Source organism: Grammomys surdaster, unplaced genomic scaffold (genome assembly GCF_004785775.1).
Source record: "Grammomys surdaster isolate TR1022 unplaced genomic scaffold, NIH_TR_1.0 126113, whole genome shotgun sequence".
Lineage (NCBI taxonomy): Eukaryota > Metazoa > Chordata > Mammalia > Rodentia > Muridae > Grammomys > Grammomys surdaster.
The window spans coordinates 329,817-335,231 of NW_021620921.1; the positions used below are offsets into that span (position 1 = coordinate 329,817).

At 41.1% G+C, this 5,415-nt stretch overlaps 1 pseudogene; it reads left to right on the top strand.

Moving 5' to 3' along the window:
* The first annotated feature begins 772 nt into the window (after positions 1-772).
* LOC114611508 lies at positions 773-1,782 on the top strand (annotated as a pseudogene).
* The last annotated feature ends 3,633 nt before the right edge of the window (positions 1,783-5,415 follow it).

Here is a 5,415-nt window from a genome sequence, read left to right on the forward strand (position 1 = left end):
GTCCCTTGTCCCCTATGGGCCGTTGTGCACTGGTTGTTCTCACGTTGTGAAGGAGCTGGGGAACAGGGTTTCCTGCCCTGGCGAGTACGGTGGGCACAAACATCCCGGGAGTCTGGGTGGGAGGACAGCTTGTTTATTGAAGTAGAGGGTCTACATTGTAAAACTTGAGTCCGGGAGAGGGGAGTAAAAGGAACAAGGGAGGATGTGCAACAGTAGGAGCAGCGGCCTTCTGAGCATTTCAGCCAGATTAGCAGACTGTCAGTCACGTGATTTCTGAGAAGCCAGTTTTCTGGCAGGGAAACAGAACTTTAACTGGCTTTATCACGACAGGTCCTTTTTCTCTTTAGAGTTGAGTAGGCCCAAGGGTCCTATGCTGAGAGTTGTCCAGGTTATGGGCAGCATTCTTCTTTCCCTCATTTGGCTTGGGAACAAAAAGTTTCTGATTCAAAATCGACTGTGAAGATGGCGGTATGTATTTTTAAATTCCCAGAACAATCACTAGAGAAGTTACTCCAAAGGATACTGTTAAGAACATGGTAAGTAAGGTCATAGGGGACCTGTGTACTTAACAATATCTGGCCAGCTGTCATTATTCATGTTTTGTTTCCCAAAACACAATAACTGTTACTAACCATAATTTCTGTTACTCATGTTTTATTCTTCAAAATAAACTGCCTGTTCCTAACAAAAAAACAAAAACAAACAAATAAACAAGAACATGGTAAATAGGATAGGATTAAAAAAAGATGGTCAGGCTTTTCCGGCTGGAACCATGGAGGCTGTTCCAGAGAAGAAAAAGAAGGTTGCCGTGTGCCAGAAACCCATAAGAAAAAGGTTCCTACTGTGCCAAAAACTCTTAAGAAAAAGGTTCCGGCTGTGCCTGAAACCCTTAAGAAAAAGCGAAGGAATTTCGCAGAGTTGAAGGTGAAGCATCTGAGGAAGACGTTTGCCCTGAAGACACTCCGAAAGGCAAGGAGGAAGCTCATCTATGAGAAGGCAAAGCACTATCACAAGGAGTACAGGCAGATGTACCGGACTGAGATTCAGATGGCCAGGATGGCAAGGAAAGCTGGGAACTTCTATGTGCCTGCAGAACCAAAATTGGCGTTTGTCATCAGAATCCGAGGCATCAATGGAGTAAGCCCGAAGGTCCGCAAGGTACTGCAGCTCCTTCGCCTTTGCAGATCTTCAGTGGCACCTTTGTTAAGCTCAACAAGGCTTCCGTTAACGTGCTGAGGATTGTGGAACCGTACATTGCATGGGGTACCCCAACCTGAAGTCAGTAAATGAGCTCATCTACAAGCGAGGCTATGGCAAGATCAATAAGAAGTGGATTGCCTTGACGGATAATTCCTTGATTGCTCGGTCTCTTGGTAAATTTGGCATCATCTGCATGGAGGATCTAATTCGTGAGATCTATACAGTTGGGAAACGCTTCAAGGAAGCAAATAACTTCCTGTGGCCTTTCTTTTTTTTTTTAAGATTTATTTATTTTATTTATGAGTACACTGTAGCTGTCTTCAGACACACCAGAAGAGGGCATCAAATCTCATTACAGATGGTTGTGAGCCACCATGTGGTTGCTGGGATTTGAACTCAGGACCTCTGGAAGAGCAGTCAGTGCTCTTAACCACTGAGCCATCTCTCCAGCCCGTCCTGTGGCCTTTCAAATTATCTTCCCCAAGAGGTGGAATGAAGAAGAAGACAACTCACTTTGTAGAAGGTATAGACGCCGGCAACAGGGAAGACCAGATCAACAGGCTTTTTAGACGGATGAACTAAGGTGTTGCCTGTGGTATTTTTGTAATCTGGTCAGTTAATAAACAGTCACAGTTTGGCAAATTTGAAAAAAAAAAAAAAAGATGGTCAGATGACCACATCTGAGAAGACAAAAAAGGGGAAATAGATAAAACAACAACAATAACAATCAAAGCAGGGAGCTCCAACAGACCACAATAACGGAATGCTGAATAACTAAGTGTATTGATAACTTCACTAGGTCATTCGAAACCACTAGTTAACAAACATTGTAAACATAGATGAATCATACTGCAATGTTCTATTCGGAAGAAAGTTATTTCAAATATAGTGACATTATTAATAGGCTTCAAGCAAGACTATGGAAGAAGATATTCCAAGCAAAAACTGAGAGCTGGGTCTGTTTATGTTATGGCAACATAGACCTCAGAAGAAAGAAAATGACCAAGGTTCAAAAAAAAAAGCACATGATCTATCCACTAGATAAGGGTAAAAATATCAATTTATCAACACGTTTTAAACCATGTACCTACCTAATAGCAAATTAGAAAGCACACGACAACAGAGAACACATAGAGTGTTCTCCCAGGAAGACTGTACTTTTAGATGCTAGTTGTTTTTCTTTTTCTTTTCCTTTTTCTTTCTTTCTTTCTTTCTTTCTTTCTTTCTTTCTTTCTTTCTTTCTTTTTTTTTTTTTTTGGTTTTCCAGACAGGGTTTCTCTGAATAGCCCTGTCTGTCCTGGAACTCACTCTGTAGACCAGGCTGGCCTCAAACTCAGAAATCCGCCTGCCTCTGCCTCCCAAGTGCTGGGATCAAAGGTGTGCACCACCACTGCCTGGCTGGATGCTAGTCTTAATCCTAGTATTCAAAGGGTAGGGGTAGGTGAATTTCTGTGAGTTAGAGGCCAGCCTGGCCTGCATAGTGAGTTGTGTTCTTTGTCAGTAGAATTGTGTCACTTTAAAAAGAATTAAAACCATATTAAAATACACTCTTGAAAACAAACTGAAGAGACACATTGTGTCCATGGATTGGAAGATTTGGTATAGGAATGATTTACTTTTTCTATAAATTGATCTGTGGACATTTAATCAACACGAATGGAAGGCTAGAGATAAGTACATACAAGGGTGTGCAACCTCATGGGTGGTTGACTGCAATTCAAAACACCACAGACCGTATTACATACCTACGGGAAATGCTGACATTAAAAACAGTGCTAATACCCCAAACCAAAAGGAATGTGAACAACTGGAATGCTTACACATTAGGCATCAAAATGGTTTGGGCAATTTCTCATAAAGTTAAAAATCCTTCACCTGTTCATCTATATGAAAGAGGAGAAATTGGACTCAAGTGTGCATAGTAGCTCTTATTCCTAATTGTCAGAGTCTGGAAACAACTCAAATGTCCTCAAGTGAGCAAATAGATAAACTGTAGGTCATGGGTACACAACAAGGAGCATGGGCAAACAAGGAGCAGATTGTTGACAGAAACAAGGATTTGGAAGGATTTCAAAACAGCCAGCACAAAATGCTGCACCAAAAATGTTACACATTGAAGGGTTCCACCTTTGTGGCATTCCTTCCCTATCCCCTGGCTTGTCTAGATAAGGGTTCAAGTAGCACAGGCTAGCCTAAAACTTACTATGTAGTGGAAAGTGATCTTGAAATCCTGATCCTCTTGCTTTCAGCCCAGAAGAACTGGGGTTACAGGTTTGTACTCACCGCCCAGTCTATGAAGTGCTGGAGGTAGAACAAGTATGCTAGGCAAGCACTCTACCAATTGAGCTACACTCCAGCCCCAAATTATTTTGTTAGAAAAAAAGACAAGAAGACCAAAGCACTGTCAACATAGCCACAGGGGGACACCCTGAGGAGACTGTTAGTGCCCTCTGGATTGATAGCATTGTAGACTGTATTTTCTGCTCATTCTTAGCTTTGGATGGTCTATTTCCTGAAACAATGTCTCATTTGTCCTGTGCGTTCCAGCAAAATCCAAGAATATTTTTTATTTGTATTACTATTATTTTAGGGTGTGTGTGTGTGTGTGTGCACTCCCATGTGCATATGTGGAGGCAGAGGACAACTTTTGGGAGCTGATTCTCACTTTCTACCATGTGGGGTTTGGGGGACTGAACTCAGTTTGTCAGGTTTGAGCACGTTTACTTGTTGGGCTGTCTAGCCCTGGGCACTGTGGGAAATTGTAGCAGTCTCAGTAATTTACTGTCTCCTGCTTGCTTTCTTTTGATCATTTGTTTCTTCCCAATTTTGAAGACTTCCATAATGAACTCTGTCTTCCATCTTGACAAATCCTCCATCACAATAAGAGAAGCATTTTGGTTATTTTCTTGTTCCCTCCCTCCCCCGTTCATTTTCCTCCCTCTCCATAGTTTTTTTTTTTTAATATGCTTTATTATTTCCTTTAATTATTTCTTTTCTTTGTTCTTCAGATAGGGTTTGGCACATATACCTGGCTGGATTAGAACTCATCACATACCTCAGGCAGTCTCAAACTTTCCTCCCTGTTCCCTTGAGACAAGGTCTGTCATTGTTCCTGAGCTAGGCAGGCAGCCAACAATCCTTTCGTCTCCACCCACCACAGGCAAAACACTCATACACATAAAATAAAACTAAATACAAATTTAAAAATATGTTTGCAAACCCACAGATTGGCAACTGTAAATGAATCAAGCAATAAAACTTGTGTGGCTAGATTAGAAAAGTCCATGTCAACTGCAGAGAGTGTTCTTGCTAGGTATGTCTAGAATGCTTGTGACAATAATAATAATAAAAAAAAGCGAACAAAGTTTTGATTCCCTTTTTATCACTTGATGAGTTATGAAAGAACCCGGAAAACAACGATAACAGTTCTATTTTGTGTCACACACACGCAAAAATGTAATAAAAACTCTACGTGTACAGAATTCAAGTCATAAGTGGAACTGATCACATAATAGTCACACATGTGGCCATAACCAACTTTTACATGCTGGGGATTCAAAGTCTAGCCCACGCTTGTGCCTCAAATGCTCTTACACATCACCTAGCTCTAGGAAAATTCTGTTTGGTTCCCTTGTGTGCAGACTTCTTGGGAGCATTTTGTCTTGTTTTCCATCCTTAGAGGCTACAGAGCAGTGAAGAGCAGGATGCTACTAGGAAAAGCAACCTTGGAGGGCAGGGAGACAGAGTAGTTCTCTTAGATTTCAGAAGGACAGTTGTTAAGAGGGAGACTGTTGGACAAGCTCTAAGATGAGGTGTCTAGATCCACACACTGTTTCCTGGAATTTGTTATCATCATGGTCCTTTCTGGGGCCCATGACTCACCAGACATGAACTGTCCAAGCTGGAGACACCAGTGTGACTATTATGCTATCAGTTCCACTTATGACTTTAATTCTGTACACGTAGAGTTTTGATTACATTTTTGCATGTGTGTGACACAAAATAGAACTGTTATCGTTGTTTTCCAGGTTCTTTCATAACTCATCAAGTGATAAAAAGGGAAACAGAACTTTGTTTGCTTTTTTTTATTATTATTATTGCCACGAGCATTCTAGACATACCTAGCAAGAACACTCTCTGCAGTTGACATGGACTTTTCTAATCTAGCCACACAAGTTTTATTGCTTGATTCATTTATAGTTGCCAATCTGTTGG